Source organism: Mus caroli, chromosome 9, assembly GCF_900094665.2.
Source record: "Mus caroli chromosome 9, CAROLI_EIJ_v1.1, whole genome shotgun sequence".
NCBI lineage: Eukaryota > Metazoa > Chordata > Mammalia > Rodentia > Muridae > Mus > Mus caroli.
In genome coordinates, this window is record NC_034578.1 from 60,083,142 (window position 1) to 60,104,042 (window position 20,901).

Genomic DNA, 20,901 nt, shown 5'->3' on the forward strand with positions numbered 1-20,901 from the left:
GAGAGAGAGAGAGAGAGAGAGAGAGAGAGAGAGAGAGAGAAATCTTTAAAAAAAAAATTCCTATAGGAAATCTTTGACAGCCTATAGGCAAAATACAGACATAACGGACCGTAAACTTCACAGACCAAGCTCAGTATAACTGCAAAACTACTATGAAAATGTCACTGTAACATCGGACAGCTGTACTCAGTAACAAGCAACAAAGGTAGTTCCCGAAGAAATTCTGATTTCCCAGTCTTAGCATGCTATATAATACTCAACATACTCAGTTCTAAACAAAAACTGCAGGGACATACACATCAATGGAAGCAAACTGGGAGCCAGAAATAAAACCAGGCATCTAAGGCCATGGTTTGACAATATGGCAAGATGCTTCCTAAGGGAAAGGATCTTTTCAACAATGGGGGTGGGTGGGGGTCAGTTGGGCATTCAATGGTGACGGGATGGAGATGGTTCTTTAGCTGCACTGTCCATAAAACTTAATTCAAAATAAGTGGAAAACTAAATTTACAAATTAAAACTTTAGAAGAAAACAGGGAATTAATCCTCATGACTTTGAACTGGACAATAGCTTCTTAAATGACATAAAAACTTAGGCAAAAGAAAAATAAAGTGAAATTCTAGTTTAAAAAATTAACCTTTCAGATGTTAAACAAAGTACATTATCAAAGGAATAAAGAGACAACCTACAGACTCAGTGAGACTCTTGTAAAGACATACTGACTGGGTAAGCGCAAATATCCAACATATGTAAAGTTCCATAGCTGGGCACAACAGCCTCCACTGCCACAGTACTCGGTAGGCTGAGGTGGAAGAGTGTAAAGGCAAGGTCAGTCTGGACTCCACAACAGGACTTTGTCCTGAAAAAACAAATCAACAAACTGCTACACAATGACAACCCGATGTAAATGACTAAATGACTAGGGTGTAGGCTCTGTCAGTAAAGTGCTGGTCATGCAAAGATAAGGACGCTTCTGAGTTTCGGTTTAAAACTAGCACTTGGAAGGTGGCTGCAGGAGCATCCTGAGGCTCTCGGGAGAGCCAGTCTAGCCTCCCCGGAGAGCTCCAGGCACTGAAAGCCATTTGAAAAAAGAAGGTATATGATGGTAACAAGGAACAACTCCCGAGATTGACAGCCTCCATCCATTGAGAGAGAGAGAGAGAGAGAGAGAGAAAGAAGAAGAGGAGGAGGTGGGGAAGAGGAGGAGGAGAGAGAAATTAAAAAACAGACATTGTCCTAAAACAGACACTTCTCCAAGTAATACAAAAAGGCCAGTGAACACACAAAAAGATGTTCAGTGTTGTTATTCATTTAGGAAATGCCAACCAAAATCTCAATGAGGTAACCTTTAACCTATTAGCTATATTAAACCAAACCAAACCAGTCTCTCCTAAAGAAACACCACCCTCAACAACCACCACCACCAGCACCAATTATCCAGTAAGCTGGGATCTGTGTACGTTGGTGGTAGGAATGTAACGTAAGTGCTGCTGCATATCCACTGTGGAACAGTTTGGTGACACAAAATTGCCATAGAGACCAGTAATCCTACTTCTGGGTGTGTGGACCAAAAGGATACTTGCATATACAGAAATGCTCATAAAATGTATCTACAAATGAAAGGTGAAATAACCTGTCAGTGAACAGAAGAAGAATGGAGAAAGTGTAATGTGGATATTATTTTGCATAAGATGCAATAGAATGGAGTTCTGATAGATTGTATAATGTGGACAAAAACAGATCATATAAAAAGATAGTGTACACCATGGGCAGCCTTTTCGGGCGCGTCGCCGCGCTGCAGGCGCTGTTGTGCGGGCCACGCTTTCAGTGCCTGCTGGTGCGCCCCAGTTCCGGAGGGCCCCCCTGGCCCCAAGAGCGGACGCTGGTTGCTGTGAAGCCAGATGGGGGTACACAGGAGGCTAGTGGGGACTGTGATACAACGCTTTGAGAGGCGGGGCTTCAAGCTGGTGGGGATGAAGATGCTGCAGGCACCAGAGAGCATCCTTGCTGAGCACTACCGGGACCTACAGAGGAAGCCATTCTACCCAGCTCTTATCAGCTACATGAGCTCTGGGCCTGTGGTGGCCATGGTCTGGGAAGGCTACAATGTGGTCCATATCTCAAGGGCCATGATAGGACACACCGACTCAACAGAGGCAGCCCCCGGGACAATCAGGGGTGACTTCAGTGTTCACATCAGCAGGAACGTCATCCATGCTAGCGATTTTGTGGATGGGGCCCAGAGGGAGATCGAGCTGTGGTTTCAGAGCAGCGAACTGTTGAACTGGGCAGATGGTGGTCACCACAGCAGCTGCTACCCTGCCTGAGGGCTTGCACTGCCTTCTGCACTTCAGGCCTACCGATGACCTACTACCTCTGTCAACAAGAAGTCAAGTCCCCATGCTTCTCATGTTCCCAAACCACTCCCTACTCCCGCTCTACCCAACTCCAGCCCAGGGGAGTCTAAGCCTCAACTCTATGTGCCTTTTTGTATCCTAAGTCAATACAATATTGGACCATGTCCTTGTGTACAAAAGTGCCAGACAACCTTTGTGGCATTGTCAAAGGTGACTTTACCTGCCTCAAAGGGGAGACATTAAATTTTTATGCTTAAAAAAAAAAAAAAAAAAAAAGATAGTGTACGATTCTACCTGTAAAAGATGCCTAAACTAGGCAAATTCTTAGAGATACAAAGTAACCTAGACGTTGACTAGGCCTAGCAAGGGAGAAAGCAGTATGGAGGAACTACCATACTGTTACTGTTGAGGGGATCTGCTGTGGAAATACACAAGTCAGACTGTAACAGGGTTAGGTAAAGAATGATTTATTAAAGACATTGATTTCTTTACACAAATAGGAGATCTTTATTTTCCTAAATGAAATAGAAAATAACATTAAAGTCCATTTGGTAATATCACAGAGTTGAACTTAAGTATTTCACTTAAAAATGGCAAAATCAAAGTGAGCACTTAAGAGGCAAGATGACCACTAATGAATTGGACTTTAAAAAAATTAAGAACTTAGGTTCTTAAAATAAAACGAAATGAAGTGAAATAAAATAAAATGAGGCTATCTTTTAAAAATTACTGAGCAAAAAAGATCTTAAATAAGGCAAGGACATAGGTAGCTCAAAATCTGTTAAAAGATGTTCAACAGTCTTAACTGCGAAAATGCAAATCAAAATCGAGATAGTGCTACAACAAAAATGAAAGGTCAAAAAGTGGCCGGTACCAAAATGGCTCAGTGAGTAAAGGCATCTGGCATCAAACTAACAACCTGGGCATGTATGTATGAGAATATCACAACAAACCCCATTATTTAACTTTTTATTTATTCATATATTTAACAAATCATACCTAAACTTGTCAGTCTATAATAGCATATAGATATAGAAGCCAGACTACAACAAGTTTAGGGAAACAATAACTTATTAAAGGCATTGATTTCAATACATGAATAGGAGATCTTTGCTTTCCTAAATGAAACAGGAAGTAACATTAAAGTCTGAATGAAGCTAAATCACCAGTGTTTTAAGTAACTGTCATCAATTCTGAATTCTTAAAGTTCTATAATGCACAATATTTTGAATCTTTGCTAAGAAAGGAATTCAAATACTGGCTATGTGGGGTATAGGAGAACTGTCCCTCTGTTAGTGCAATAGCCACTCAGTGATCTGTAATGTTATATAACTTGCTCTCAGCTCTCAAGTGTAAATAGAAGGCATGCAAATTCCCAACACATCTTCTGTGTCATTTTGAAACCTTGATGGTTTCATAGTCTGGTGGTGTGCATCACTAAGGGCTGATGATGTTTGCAGGGAGCACTTATGGCCCTTAAGGGAGATGACTTTTCAACACCCTTCCTTAATAAGTTTAGGCTGCCAAAGGCCCATCTCTAGGAAAGACAAACAAGACTTAGACATACAGAATACACAGAGAAGGGGTTATAGAAAGTTCACTCTTTAAAGTTTTTGCAAAGTATTCCCAAAAAATATGAACTAAATGAAAAAGAAAAAAAGAGGAACCACATTGTGTATACAAGCTTAGAACACCGGAAGCCAAATCCTAGGCATACAAAAGCAAGGCTTGTGAGGCCTGATACAGAACACAGAGCTCAGCTAATGGCTACACTTTTGCCACTCTGCCTTACTGCCCTGCCCAACGGAAAGCTAAAAATAATCATCTTTCAGTTATAGAGTATTTCTTGCTGTCTTGGGGAAGTGGAACTAAGGTACCTATCTCTAAATGTCAACCCCTCTGGCTTTAATGAACTCTGGTTTACTCAATCCCAAATTTGATTAACTATGCAATCTTTAAAAACAACTGCAACACTATAGCTTCAGCATGCTCCCAACTATCTTTCCACTCAGGAGGCTGAGGCAGGAGGATTAATTGAATGGTCATAGCCTGCATGTTCTAGGTTAGCCAGGACGAAACAGCAATACTGTCTTAAAAAACAGTAGTGGAAGATGACAGGAATGTATGTTTCTCCAAAAAGAAGATCTATACTGATCCACTATCAAATTTGCATTGCTCTGACCAACTGCTGCTTATCTTTTTTTTGGTAAGTTCTCAGGTAGCCCAAGCTGGTTTTAATAAACTCACGATGTAGTAGAAGACTGAACTTTTGGTCCTCCTGACTTTACACCCTCAGTGCTAGGATTAAAAGTGTCTAACACTAGGCCTGCTTTATGCAGTACTAGGATTGAATTGAGAGATTCTTGCACTATAGACAAGCACACTCTACTAACTGGATCACATTCCCAATACTACATTTATCTTTAAAATGGAAATTTTCTATAAGATAATATTTAATGACATGTGAACAGAGCCATAAAATATTACACAAAGGCTAGAGATTGTTCAGCCATTACAAGCACAGGCTACTCTTGCAAGGGGACCTGGGTTAGTTTCCTAGTACCCACATAGTGGTTTACAACCACCTGGAACTCCAGTTCCAAGGGATCTGATTCCCTCTTCTGACCTCCACAGGCACTGCACATGGTCCAGAGGCACGCACAAGGTACACAGACATACAAGCAGGGAAAATACTAAAATGCATAAAATATCTATATAAATAAAAATGATTAGGTTTAAAACTTTTACGTTTTCCAGGTCAGTGATGGTGCATGCCTTTAATCCCAGAATTCAGGAGGCAGATGGAGGCCAGCCTAATCTACAGAGCTAGTTCTAGGATAGCCAAGGCTACACAAAAAAACCCTGTTTCAGGGGGAAAAAAAAGTGAAAAATACCCAAAACATTCAATATAAATTGAAGCAAATATACTTGTCATGAATTAAAAGATCAAAGCAAGCATCAAAATCATATTTCTTACAACTTCTATATTTGAAACTTCATGTTGAATATGATTACTTGTATAATTTTGTATGCCTTGTCCAACACTAACGTGTTGTTGTGTATATTATCTGTAAAGTCTTGGCATCATACTGCTAATGCTGTAAAGGTCTTTGATAATAAAAGCAGCTCGATTCTTGGGCGCATGAACAAAGTTCCATCCTTTCTCTCTTCCCCACAGAACTCAGTAATAGAATAGGCTGCGGCTGCATTGTGTGACATTACTAGACTGATGATGTACAAAAGGCATCCATTTCACTCCCATCCTAACTGCAGGTCCCTGTCACCCCACCCCCGTTAGCTTACACTTTTCATCATTTTCCTCCAGAGCACAGAGCTTACACTTTTCATCATTTTCCTCCAGAACACAGCTCTGCCTGCTCCATTTATTTACCCTTGATCTTATTTCTCAGATTAGGCCTGAGAGTTAGTAGCTGGCCCTCGAGCAGATACACCAAATAGATTCTCTAGGCTCCACGGCAACCCTGGTGCTAAACATATAAAAAGATCCTTATCTGGCCTATGTACTCTCACACCTGGCTATCAAGCTAAACCAGGCAGCTAGGAACCAAGCTAAATGATAAGATTTGAAGAAAACAGAGAAGGGAAATAGACTGCAACTAAGTGTAAACTTTCTCACTTTTGTAGAAAGTTACTTAATTAACTTGTTGTTAATACAAAAGCCACAGAAAAGCAAAGAACACAGTGCCAAGCCAGCAAAAAGGAGGATACAAGATCAGTTCAAGGTCATGCTCAGCTACACAGCAAATTTGAGGTCAGTCTGGGCTACATGAGAAACTGTTTCTTTCTTCAAGGTTGATAAGATGACTCATCAGGTAAAATCACTTATAGCCTGAGTTCCACCAACTTCAGATGTTGTCCTCTGATCTCTACACACATACAGTGACACACTCCTGTCCTCACATATATACATTACATACAAATAATAAAATTGTAAATCCCAAGATATGTATATGTGTAAAGCTTTTATACAGATTGCCAAACTGCTATCAGAAATACACTGATTTTAGAGACTGGAAAGATGGGCTTAGCAGTTAAGAACACTGGTTGTAATAAGTACTTACATAATAATAAGTACACTGTACTTGTGTAATAATAAATAAATCTTTTGGACCGGAGCGAGCAGGGACTGAATGAGCAGAATTGTCCAGAGCAAGCGGGATTGACCAGAACGAGCAGAGGTCCTAAAATTCAATTCCCAACAACCACATGAACGCTCACAACCATCTATACAGTTACAGTGTACTCACATAAAATAAATAAATCTCTTTTAAAAATTAAAAGAAAAAATATTTCCAGATGTATACCTATTTCAAGAAAAAAAATTATACTCACGAAGAAATCATTCAGATTTTGTGATGGACTAAAAATTTTATGGAGACTTTTTTTAAAAATTGCTATTATACTTAGTAAATAAACCAAGGAGAGATTTTTGTAACAAATGACTCCATTCCTCATTGTCAGCATTTCATATGAAGGACAACTGGAAACAGCACATGGGCGGAGGAGTCTTGGCCAGAGCTATTACAAGGCATGGCTCCGCTTGCCACCCACCGGTTTCTAGATGACCTCATGCACGTCATCCCATCCCAGCTGCTCATGTGCCATTCAGTGAGAGAGAAAATGGAACTAATCAAAATCCCATCTCTTCCTGTGTGTGTGTGTGTGTGTGTGTATTTTACATTTAACTAACCTAGTGTGTATGTCTAAGTCAGAGGACAACTTATGGGGTTTAATTCTGTCTTCTATCATGTGGCTTCTAGTGATTAAACTCTGGCAGGCTTGGCTACAAAAGGCTTTATCAGCGGGAGTGACCTGCAGGCCCCCACATATGTACTTATTCCCACCTGACTTTACTTCTGTCAATAACATTGTGCAGGCTTTCTCCTGTGATCTGAATGACCTCAGAACTGAGAGTTACATTCCTTTTGCTTAGTTAAGGATATAGCTTAGCAATTGTTCTATTCTATTGTATTAACTATCAGTTTCTCTCTTAGTTGATTACCATTCATGTATACTTTAATGCTGATTTTTTTTATTTTTATTTAAAAGATAACCTTGGGCTGGAGAGAGAAATCAGTCGTTGGAGATGCATGGAGTACATACATTATCACAATGAAATGATAATGAAATAATCACATTTCAGTTTCTAAACCAGTGGGCAGACTCAAGAGCTCCTACTAGCACCCAAGTCACACACTGGGGTCAGCATCCCAAACGTTTTATACATTGGTACATATGCTAGCAGACATTTCTTGGAACTTGTCAGCAGCCTGTTATTGCAACAGACATTTTGTTTGTGGCTTTGTCTCCAGACTCCGAATTAAAATACATGATCAAAGGCTCGGCCAGAAAGTGTACTGCATTCTCTTGCCCATGGCCGGTCAAGGACTGGACTTGGTAGTTAACTCAATTCAATAGTAAACTCAGGATTTCTGCTGCAAATGTTGGGACATATGAATTTTCCTTTTTTTTGCTGGATTTGAATCTGTAAGGATTCCAGATGCTCTGGGAACCACACAGAGCCTAAAAATGGTATCAACACCCAAGAAAGAAAGGCAGAGAAGAGATATCACAAAAGATTGCACAAATATTCACTCAGCAAACACTGAGCATCTACTACATATAACATATCATGCTAGGTACTGGGATACATCAGTGACAAGTAAACAAAGCAAAACCACTGCCCCATAGCCTTTACCTACACATTGACAGAGATGTTAAAAGATGGCCATTGTTGTGTGTGTATTCAGTATAAATATTTTTAATTAAGTATTAATATCTCAAGTAGATGAAGGAGGCAGTTGTGTAAATATCTATGGGAAGAACACTCCAAATTTGGAAACACCCATGGCCAGCTCTTAGCCAGACCACCAATGTGATTAAAGCCAAGTTCTAGAAGGAATAATTGTCATTGATTGTAACACAAATAAGCTCTGCAGCTCTAGCTACTTGGAAGAGTTGAAGCAGGAAGATCAAGAGTTCAAGACCAACTGGGCTGCACAGGGAGACCCATTCTCCTGAACAAATCAAACAAACTCAAGATGCAGCTCATAAAGCCTTGAGTGGGCTGATCAAATAGATTCAAGGCTAACCACAAGCGCAGAAACAGAAGAATACTACAATTAGCCCATTTTAAAAGAATTACTCTCATTGTAAATTTGAGAGCATTGCAAAGCAGCTAAAAGATGAATGATCCAGGAAAGAGACTGGAGGTTCAGATCAGGGTAGTAGCAGCGAAGGTCCTGAGATGTGCTAAGAGTCTAGATAGAACTCTCATATAGCCAAGAGGCTTGCCTAACTAATAAAGTTGGGACCTGACTAAAGAATCAAATACAATAATAATTTTTGAACCAATGAAGGAGACTGGTCATAGACCTTAGAGACTGTATACATATATAGCACACCAAGATCTGGGTGGGTTTACTCAAAGCCAAAAACTACAAACAATGAAGATGTCTTTAAATGAGAGAGAAAAAGATGGGTTAGAATTCATATAAAGGGAAGGAGGGAGGGTGAGAAGGGAAGAAGGGAATGATAAGAAGGGAAGGGAAAGGGTTACTTCTGCTCTTTCAGTTTCAGACACGTTAAATTTGAGACGCACAACTGAATCATGATATAAATTAAGTACTTGAAAGAAACTCTAGAGCTCATGTTTAATTATCATTTAAAGCTTTGAGATTAGATGAAATCACAAAATATAAACAGAAAGAGGGAAGGGAGAAATGACTAAGGAGGAGGGAGAAGAATAGAGTATGTGTGTCTTGGAGTCCAGCAAAAGCTATGAGGAAAGCCACAGGGATAGCGTCAACATGAATGGTAAGCAGTGAGCTGCGGCAGGAGGACAGGCTGAAGTCTGGACTCCCAGCCCTGGTTAAGGACCACTGCAAAGGAGCGACTGGGACAAACACGGGAATGAGTGGCCCTGTAGAGGCTGGGTAAGAACTGCAGACAGTGAACTGTGAGGCTGAGCAGTGCTGCCACAGTGAGGAAAGCAGTGAGACAGGCAGAAGCAGACAGAGACCTGGGGGGCAAAGAAAGAAGGGCCTGTGGGCCTGAGCCTTCTCTGCTCAAGTCCTTTGTCCTTCGGTTATGTAAATTTCAGAATTAGCTTCTATTCCCATGCAAAGGTAGCAAAGGTAGACTTTAACTAGTTCCAGTAGTTTTGAACTATTATTTTCTAGTAGTTGTTTTTATTTCTTGTTTTTGTTTTTTGTGTTTTTATTTTCCTTTTTTTTGTTGAGACAGGACCTCATATTGCCCAACAGCCTCAAACTCCCTACATAGTAGTACAAGATGTCTTTCAACTGCTGCCCACTTCCCGCTACTTCCCAAGTGTTGGGATTACAGGTGAGAGTCATTGTGCCTGGTATCTAATACATTTCTTCTATAAAAGACTTGTATAAAAATATAGTAGTTGGGGGATGAAAAGATGACTCAGTGGTTAAGAGCATTTACTGTTCTTACAAAGACCCTGGGCTTTGATTACCAGCACCCAAACAACAGCTCACAACTGCCCGTGACTCCAGTTCCAGGGGATCAGAGAACTCTCTTTGGCCTGTGCATATAGCCTGCATACATATGGTGCACATTTCTACAAGGAAGTAAATGTTGATACACATAAAATAAAAACCATTTTTTTAAAAAAAGCTTCACAAGCAAGGATACAGGGGCTGGAAAGATGGTTTAGTGGTCAAGAGCACTTACGTGGCTAAAAGCACAGATGACTTGGTTCATTTTCTAGACACGTGGCGGCTCACAACTGCCCCTAACTACAGTCCCAGAGGATCTGATGTCATCTCCTGGCCTCTATGGGCACTGCATGTACAACAGTGTATAGACATATACACACAGGCAAAACACTCACATATAAAAAAATAAATAAAAAGTTTAAAGCAAGAATACAGCAGCTGGTGGGGCCTGGTGCAGGTGCACACGTGAAATCCCAGCATTTGGGGAACAAGATAGGAAGACTATCTTAAACAGGAGGCCAACCTAGGACTACAAAGGGAGTGTCACATTAGTCAGGGTTACAAAGAAAGACCCTGTACCAAATGAAACAACAACAACAACAAAACACCACCACCAACAACAAAAAACGCTTGTTTTTTAAGTTGGAAAAGTAGACAGGAGAAGGGTTTGGGATTGCAAGTCAGTAGTACAGCACCTGCCCGCAAAGAACACCGCTAGTACCGCAGACTGCAATGTCACCTTTTTACTTGGTTTTATTTTTCTGTGGTATTAGGCACTGAGCTGAGGGCTTCAAGTTTGTTAAAACAGGGTTCTATCACTGAGCTATCTGGCCAGGCCGCCATGCTACTTTATTTTGAGACAGGGTCTTGCTCAGGCTAGCCTCAACTTCCATTCTTCCAACCTCAGCTTCCTGAACATCTGGGATTACAGCTATGTGCCACGCCTGGCTTTAGGCTTATTGTTGCTTTCCTTAAGCATGTTTCTCTAATTAAGAACATGGGTTTGTTGGTTTGTTTGTTTTGGGAGACAGGGTTTCACTGTGTAGCAGAACTCACTCTGTTGACCAGGCTGGCCTCGATCAAGAGATCCACCTGCCTCTGCCAGTTAGGTGGTTCTGCAACTAAAGGTGCTTGCTGAATAATTCCAGCAACCTGACCCTGGAACCTATGTAAAGATAGAATGAGAAAACCAACTCCACAAAGTTGTTCTTTAACCTTCACGTATGTATGGGCAAACACACACTAAACTAAAAAAGTTTTTAAAAATTATATCTATTTTATACTATCCTTCCATCTTAAACAAGGCCAAAGGAGAAAACACTGTCTAAGGACCCTAAATTCATGAGCCAACAAAGTGCTTTCAATACTGAATACTAAATGTAAATGTGACACATTTAACATTTGCCTAGTACTGACTTTCTATTCACAACTGATGATTCTGGCTATTGGTTAAATATTGGTTTATAATTCTGAAATCTGTATCTTAGGAAAATATAATCTTTCAATGGAGTTCTCTCTGAGGACTAAGAGAATTAACTGAGAACTAGTGTGAGCAAGTTCATGCCCACTGTGGTGGTTTGAATAGTTATGGCCTCATGTATGTGAATGCTTGGACCATAGGGAGTGGCACTAGTGGTCGGTGTGGCCTTGTTGGAGTATATTGGCCTTGCTGGAGGAAGTGTGTCACTATGGAGACAGGCCTTGAAGTCTTACATGCTCAAGCTATGTCTAGTGTGGAACACAATCTAATCTGCTTTTGCTGCTTGCAAATCAAGATGTAGAATTCTCAGATCCTTTTTAGTACCATGTCTGTCTTGATACTGCCCTGCTTCCCACCACAATGATAATGGACTAAACCTCTGAAACTGTAACCCAGCCTCAATTAAATGTCTTCCATGATAAGAGTTTCTGTGGTCATGGTGTCTCTTCACAGCAATAAAACCCAAACTAGGACATCCATGTATAACAGTATAAGCAATGACCAAAGGAAAACAACCAGAAGTGAATGGACAACCCAGATAGGGCCCAAAATCACAGGAAAAGCAGCTCCTCTGCTACAATCCTATCTCAAGCAGGAACCCAGCACATTCCACAGAAGAGATGTAATCAGAAAGGTTATTTACTGGAGCTGGCCCAGAGAGAGGCTAGAGCAAAGGTGGGGTTCCTTAGCATGAAAAGCCTATCTTTAATTGACTTTCCTATGTGGTACCAAAGAAGCAAAAGCACTGCTGACCTCTGCTCGTCAAAGAGAAGCAGTGTTACAGGATATCTGATCACACTGTGAAGTCCAAGATTGTGTTATTTACTGGAAAAACCTGTTTCTAGTTGTGATGTGGTTCAACCTTAGCATACACCTTTAATCCAAGAGCTTTCTGCTTATTGTAAACAGGATTAAATAAAGTCAACTACTGTTCAAGGGAAGGAGCAAGTAACCAGTTGGCATGGAGTGAACACAGAAAAAAGCAGAGAGTAAAAGGGAGTCAAGAGGAGACAGAGAGATGCACAGGAAGTAGAAGGGAGGGACATTCAGTTTGAGGGGGTCTGAGACGGTGTGGAGAAAGAAGTTCATTTTGGGATGTCAACTGTGGAGGAAGCTCAACTGGGTGCTTTCTGGGCCTCTCTGAGTTAACAGGCCTTCAGCTCAGCATCTGACTCCCAAGTCTTCTTTGGTAAAATTGAACTGTTGAGATTAAAAAAAAAGAAAAAAAAAAGCAGGCTAGAGAAGGGAGCATGGCTTCCTTGCTGTCCTTCCTGTCCATGCCTTCTCCAGTCTTTCACCATCCACTCACAAGTTTCACATAGTGCGGCTCCAGGCACCAGCCAGCTTCACATATATCCACAGCAAGAGCAGTCTTCCCTAATTCTGGAGAGGACCTTAGCCTGCTATATCTACTTACATACGGGACACGATGGCAACTATGGAATTTGACTCACTATACAGATCAGATGTTTTGTGTTGTTTTTCTATTTGATAGGTAATAACAGGAGGAAAGTGGGAGGCATTCTTAGCATTTACAAGAGCTACTGTCTTCAGACCCAGGAGGAATGGCAGTAAAAAAAAAATGAGGATACTAAGCCAGGGAGGGGGCAACAGGAAAGAGATGCCCAACCAAGTCAACCCGAGAGATGCCAAGGAAACTAGCTCCTGAAATCTAGTCTGGGCCAGTTTTGCACCCAAGTAAAGAGAAAATTCTCTTCCTGTCTATCTACCAATCTACCTACCTACCTACTGCTTAGAACCAAAGCAATGGTTTACCTTCTGAGTCTACACAGCAAGCCTGAGTCACACAGGGCCAAGAGCCTAGTAAAGCACAATGATCAGCACGGGGCAGGCTTTGCACAGAATGAAGCTGCACACATTTTAGTGCTTATATTAAAATTGGGGCAAAATCCTAAACCAGCAGTAGAGGAAAAAGTCACGCTCAAGAATGACCAACATGGCTGGCCATGCAGCAGTCAGAAGCCCAGTTAGTGTTCTAGAAGCATTGAGCTAAATAAATATTCTCTCTAAACATTCTCCTGCCATATACATCTAGACCGTAAGGTGACAAATTACCTGAGAAGTAATTACACATAATCAGAATAACTCTGAGTTGCAATAATGTTTTCAGGGCTCTGTATCTATACCGGCTAAGAGAACTATGCACAAATATACAACTGACAATATAAACACTACCAGGGTGTGTTAGCACACACCACATATACAACTGACAATATAAACACTACCAGGGCGTGTTAGCACACACCGGCAGTGCCTTACTGAGGAGGCTAAGATCAATAGCTTGAGGCTAAATGGTGCTACCTGACAAAATTGTCTCAAAAATTGAACAAACAGAACTATTAAATAGTTTCAAAGTACTAGGAAGATCAAAGAGAAGCAAAGAAAGAATAATTGATGTCATAGAAATGAGGAAAAAGTCCTAAAAAGGTAACAAACACAAACCAAATATACTAGTTAACATAAAAGTGGATTATGTTTTTTTTTTATTGATATTTTACTTGCCAAAAAATTCTTTTTTCTTTTCTTTTCTTTTCTTTTTTTAGAATTATTCTGTTTCTTTATATTTGACAATATTTGACCACATTACATATACACACTCTTTTTTTTTGATTTTTAATATTTTTATTACATATTTTCCTCAATTACATTTCCAATGCTATCCCAAAAGTCCCCCATAGCGCCCCCCACTTCCCTACCCACCCATTCCCATTCTTTTGGCCCTGGCATTCCCCTATATTGGGGCATATAAAGTTTGCAAGTCCAATGGGCCTCTCTTTCCATTGATGGCCGACTAGGCCATCTTTCGATACATATGCAGCTAGAGACAAGAGCTCCAGGGTTCTGGTTAGTACATCATGTTGTTCCAACAATAGGGTTGCAGATCCCTTTAGCTCCTTGGGTACTTTCTCTAGCTTCTCCATTGGGAGCCCTGTGATACATCCAATAGCTGACTGTGAACATCCACTCCTGTGTTTGCTAGGCCCCGGCATCGTCTCACAAGAGACAGCTATATTTGGGTCCTTTCAGCAAAATCTTGCTAGTGTATGCAATGGTGTCAGCGTTTAGAAGCTGATTGGATTATGTTTTAAAAGCAAACTTTCAGAGACTACAATCTTCTATTTATAATAAAGAAATGTGTGGCTCTGTCCACTAAGACAGTTTAAAAAAAAAAAAAGCACACTAATAAGTGTTGGCAGAGATGTAAGGTAATGTGGACATGCATGCAGTTTCGGTGGAAGTGTGAAATGGTATAGCTGCTCTGGAAAATACTTAACAGTTCTTCAAATGTCATTCAGAGTTTCCATATAAAGCAGCAATTTGATTCCTAGAAACATACATAAGGGAAGTGAAAATGTGTATGTGCTAGATTCAATGAGAATAGCCCCATAATCTCACAGGCGAGTGCTCACTCCCAGTTGCTGAAACTGTTTAGAAAGGTCTGGGAGGTGTGGCTTATACAATTTCCAGGTAGCTCTATTTCTGCCTCATGCCTGTGAACCAAAATGTATGCTTGCAGCTACTGCTCTGATACCATGTCTGCCTGCTGGCCATCAACTAACCTTCTGAAACCATAGCTCCAATAAACTGTTTTTGTTTCCTATAAGTTGACTTGATCGTGGTATCTTATCATAATAATATAAAATTAAAATTAACAAAGACAGCCACCAGGCATGGTGGCGCATGCCTTTAATCCCAGCACTCGGGAGGCAGAGGCAGGTGGATTTCTGAGTTCGAGGCCAGCCTGGTCTACAAAGTGACTTCCAGGACAGCCAGGGCTATACAGAGAAACCCTGTCTTGAAAACAAAACAAACAAACAAACAAAATTTAAAAAAATTAACAAAGACAATATTCAGGCCAAAACATGTACATGAATATTCATATTAGCTAAAATATGGGAACAAATTCATACAATAGAGTATCATATAACCATAAGGGAAAAAAATGAAGTTGTAACTAACACACACACACACACACATGCACATATACACACACACGCAGGCGCTTTCACATACTAAAAAAGTAAAGCAAGAGCTAAACATGGCAGCACATGCCTATAATCCTAGAAGTTAAAGTAGGAGAAACCCTAAGTTCAGAGCCAGCCTGGCTAGAAATCAAGACCCTTTTAGAGACTGCTTACAGATACAAAGAGGGGAGGATCACCGAGATAGTTCAGCAGGGAAAGTTGTTGACCATGTGAGTTTGAATGAGAATGGCCTTGTTGGATAAGGTATGTCACGGGAGAAGGGGGGGATGTTGAGGTTTCAAAAGTCTAAGCCACACCTGATCTCTATATAGTCATACCTGCAACTTGTGGGATCATGTGTGAGCTATCAGCCACGGCTCCAGCACAATATCCACCTGCCTGCCTGCCTGCCTGCCCACCTGCCACCATGCATCTTGCCATAATGTTCACAGACTAACACTCTAAAACTGTAAGTAAGCTCCCAATTAAATACTTTCTGTTTTAAGTTAACCTGGTCATAGTTGTTTCATCACAGCAGTAGTAACTAGAACTAAAACACTGAGCAAGTCTTATGACCAGAGTTCATCACTGGAGACCACAAGAGGAGAGAATCAACTCCTGAAAGCTGACTAATGAAATACATCCTGTTATCTCCCCACCTGTATATAAACATCATTTGGGAGTAAGGGAAATGAGTTATAGATTGGAAGTAAATATTTGAAAATTCTTTTTATAAGGACTGGGATATAAAGGAATGCACACCCAGGTATGGTTGCAACGACCTCTATAACAGCAGAGACTGAGATAGCTGCAAGGAAAGGGAATAGAAAGCCTGGACTATACAGTGAGACCCAACACATCACAAAGCAAAAAGTCCAAACAGTACACACACACACACATACATGCACACACAGAGGCATGCATGTACTCATGCGCATGCACATTTAAAAACATAAAGTTCTCAAAAGTCAAGAGTGAAAAAAAATCCAATTAAAAATATGAAAGATGTACATGGACATTTCCCAAAGGACACAGATGGAAAGATATTAAACATCACATCTGTTTAAACATGTTCAATTTTTTTTTTTAAAGATTTATTTATTTATTTATTTATTTATTACATGTAAGTACACTGTAGCTGTCTTCAGACACTCCAGAAGAGGGCGCCAGATCTCGTTACGGATGGTTGTGAGCCACCATGTGGTTGCTGGGATTAGAACTCTGGACCTTTGGAAGAGCAGTCGGGTGCTCTTACCCACTGAGCCATCTCACCAGCCCAAACATGTTCAATTTAAAAATGACAATAATTAAGTATGCTGGCAAGGATAGAGGGAAATAATGGGGGTTAAAGTTTAAACAGTTTTATAAGTTAGCTTAAGATACAATTTCTAGAAAAACAAAACAAAACCTATTTGAACACAGGTATACGCATGGAAGGACAATGCTTATCCCAGAAGACATAGGGTTATTAACTGAAAAATCTCAGTGACAAGCAGGGGAAAGACCCAGAGGCACCCACAACAGCACAAGATTGTCATTACTCTTAGTTTCCAGTCTGCCAGAGTATTTTAGGAAAAACACTGCCACTATAGAAAACGGCCTAGTATTTTCTCAAAGTGTAAACATACATACACACATGACCCAGAAGTTGCACTTGTGGGTGTGTATCTGGAAATAAACATGCATCCATATTAACACTAGCTACCATCTGCGATTTCCAAAAGCTAGACACAAATTAGCCTCAAGAAGTAATGTGATACATTCACACCAAAAAATAGCACTTAGCAATAACAATAGCGTATTTGTGAACTCCATCTTTATGATAACCTATTCATGTTAAAGCTACAAGAGTTATAGATTTGTAGTTATAAATAGGAATGAGCAACAGGTTTTATCCTAGGATATCACTGAGAGCCTAGGAGAAAAATTGTGACATAATTAATGGGATTAACATTCACACAAACCTTTCTCTAAGAGGAAACTTAGACACTTCTACCAAGATTTTAAATAGATAGTCGATTTCTCGGAATTGTCTTATAAAAATATTGGCTATGTTTATGGTTATTTATCCAGAGGTGGGTCACATAGAACAGTCTCTGTAACATTGTCTTAAATTGCAAGAAACTAGTGAAAAGTCAGACAACAAAAAATATCAAGCTGGGCGTGGTGGCGCACACCTTTAATCCCAGCACTCGGGAGGCATAAGGAACTCTGAGAAGATACATAAGGAACTGAAAGCGTCACAGGTGGTGGAGATCAGGGTCTGGAGAACCTTCCTTGTCACTCCTTTTAGATTTTGGAGGATCAAAATTGAACAGAAAAATGTGTATGAAACACTGTAATATAAACCATGATACTTTAAAAAGTCAGCTTTTGTACCAAAGAAGTATATTATCAATTTTTTTTTGTTTTTTGTTTTGTTTTTTTTTTTCGAGACAGGGTTTCTCTGTGTAGCCCTGGCTGTCCTGGAACTCACTCTGTAGACCAGGCTGGCCTAGAATTCAGAAATCCACCTGCCTCTGCCTCCCAAGTGCTGGGATTAAAGGTGTGCGCCACCACTGCCTGGCTTCAAATATTTTTAATAACAAAAACTACATATAATGATCCCATGTTAGTGAAAGTCAGCTGCTCCAGCACTCTCTCATTCTCAGCACTCAGAAGCATCAAGAATAGTCTCAAATACATAACAACATAAAAGCCTGATGGGTCTACAATAGATACTGGCTAAAGAAAGCAAAACACAACTACATAGCACAACATGACGCCTCAAAAGAGATCAGTGGAAAAGAATAAATTGTAGGCCAGGTTTTAGGGATACACCTGTAATCCTGGCACTCAGAAGTACAGAGAAGGAGGTGTAAGAAAGAGTCCAAGGCTGCCCTTGGCTACACTGTGAAATGATGTTATCCAACTCAATGAGGTGACTCATGCCTAACACCTTTGTATTCAGGGTGCTATAGCAGAAGGATTGCTATGAGTTTAGGATCAAATTAGGTTGAGTTGAGTTCCAGACTAACTTGGGCTGAAAAGCCAAAATCAATCCACCAATCAACCAAAACGCTTTCCATAAGAAATAATGTGCACACTTCAATTTAATAAGATGAAAAAGATTTTATACCACAATTGAGGGTTCCTCCTCCATGAATGCAAGAATAGTTCAGTATTATGATTAATATATTCAGTCTGATTCTTTTTTATTTTTGTTTGTTTAATAAGCCAGGGTCTCATATAGCCCAGACTGATTTAATTTCACTATATACCTGAGAATATCCTTAGATTCTTTATTCTCCTGTGCCTCCCGAATATCAGAATTACAGGTTTGCACTATCATGTACAGCATGAAGCTCTAGATATGTTGGGATTTTTTATTTGCACTTTATATATAAGAGTGTTTTGGCTGCATGTATGTCTGTGTATACCTGGTGCCTGTGAAGACCAGAAGAGACTACTGAATCTCCAGGGTCTAAAGTTAAACACAACTATGAGATGCCATATGGGTACCAGAAATCAAACCCTACTCCTCTGAAAGAGTAGCCAGTGCTCTAACTGCTGAGCCATCTCCTCAGCTCTGATCTCTCAATTTTAACAGGCTTTATTTCATACTTACAACTATATAAGGGAGTTCTTTATTGCCTGTCAAAATTCCTTTCTAACCAAGAAAGTCTACTATAGTTCCCAAGATTACACCCAAACACACAGATATTCAGTCACTAAAGCACACTGAGTGCCTCAGCTTCAGGCTTCAAGACAACTGTATAAATACCACTAAACATGAAGTCAGAAGCAGCAGATGACAAAGCATGGGTGTGCAAGGTAAGCTCTGGAGTTCTATCCTGAAGATCAATGCTACCAAACAAGGAAGCAAAGATTCTAGTGAGGAAACCAACCTAGAGAGATAACAGTACTCTCCACTCCCTCATCTTCTAGCATAGCTTGGGCAGAGCCTGAGGGTTCACCACACCCCACCCTCACCCCCAAAATGTCTTTCCATCGCTGCTCAGAGCCTATGTCCACAATTACACTACTGCTTGATCCCTAGGCGCTGGCTATTAGGCATGTAGAAAAAGGAAAACTCAAGTATTCAAAATGAGAAGGAAACTGTCAAATACAATCCGATGTCAGCCCTCCTTGGCAGAAACACCAGTAGCTGATATCATAAGATACAGCAGGAGCCTCGCTCGCTCGCTCACCTGCCTGGCACAAATCCCAATAGGATGGCTCACCTTAGCTCCTGAGGCAATGGCGAGCATTTGTTGCCTTCATTTCCCTAAAGCAAACTCCAAGTGTATATATGAATGTATGCTTTTATACAACCTACACAAAGAAATTTTGTTTGTTTGTTTGAGACAGGGTTTCTCTGTGTAAGTCTGGCTGCCTGGAACTCACTCTGTAGATCAGGCTGGCCTCAAACTCAGAGATCTGCCTGCCTCTGCCTCCCAAGTTCTGGGATTAAAGGCATGTACTGCAAGGCCTGGCTAATATTCTTTTTTTTTTTCTTCCCCCAGAAGATTTTATATGACTGATTCATATACCTTCAAAAGTCTGAAACAGTTGCAAATATCTCTATGAAAATACTCCTTTTAAATAAAAGAAAAAGTCTGCTGCAGACCCAATTCACTGGCAGTCACCTTCCTCACATGCATGAGGGCCCTGAGCTTAATACCACATAAAGAGGGGGAAAAGAAAAGAGGGGGCTTGCACTGGCTCAAGCAGTCAAGAGCACTGGCTGCTCTTGCAGAGGCCCCCAGGTTTGATTCCCAGCACTCACATGGTGGCTCACAACCACCTGTTATTCCAGTCCCGGGGGGTCCCAAAGCTCTCAATAATAATAATAATTTAATATTTATTTAATTTATTTATGTATATTATTATTATTATTTTGGTTTTTTGAGAGGCTTCTCTGAGTATAGCTTTGGTTATCTTAGAACTCACTCTATAGACCCGGCTGGGCTCAAACTCAGAGATCTCCTTGACTCTGCCTCCCGAGTGCTAAGATTAAAGGTATGCACCACCACCACTACCCAGAAATAATGAAAAATTTAAAGGGGGACACTAATCTAGCTTCTAAATAAGACTTTAAGCCCACAATGGGGCGGATGTAGCTCAGTTGACAGAGTATTTGCCTAGAATGCATAAAGGTTGGGGTTATGTATAAAACAGAGCATAGTAATGCATGCTTATAATCCAAGGAAGCAAGAGGATCAGGAGCTCAAGGCTAACCTCTATCGCATAGGGAATTTGAGAGGCTAGACTGTGCTATATAAGAACTGGTGTCAATACAATCACAGCTTAATAACTGTCTTATCAGCCATCCCATTGGCTAGGATCTTCAGAACTCCTGTAGCAGGAAACTCAAGCCTGCTGACATAAATCCGAGATTTCAGAACTTACAAGGCAGAAGGAGGAGCCTAATTTCAAGAAGTGTGGACTACATAAGGAGACTCTGTCAAGGGATTAATTCCAGTTGTAGACTGTGGTGGTTTGAATACGCCTGGCCCAGGGAGTGGCACTATTAAGAGGTGTTGCCTTGATGGAGTGCATATGCCATTGTTGGAGGAAGCACTGTCAATGTGGCAAGTGGACTTTG

The 20,901-nt window shown here is 40.6% G+C and overlaps 1 protein-coding gene and 1 pseudogene across 1 annotated transcript in view; one reads left to right on the forward strand and one right to left on the reverse strand.

Moving 5' to 3' along the window:
- The window catches only part of Pias1 (protein inhibitor of activated STAT 1), a 102,802-nt gene that overhangs the window by 47,499 nt on the left and 34,402 nt on the right, over window positions 1-20,901 (reverse strand). The window lies entirely within an intron of this gene.
- Window positions 1,767-2,328, forward strand: LOC110301159 (annotated as a pseudogene).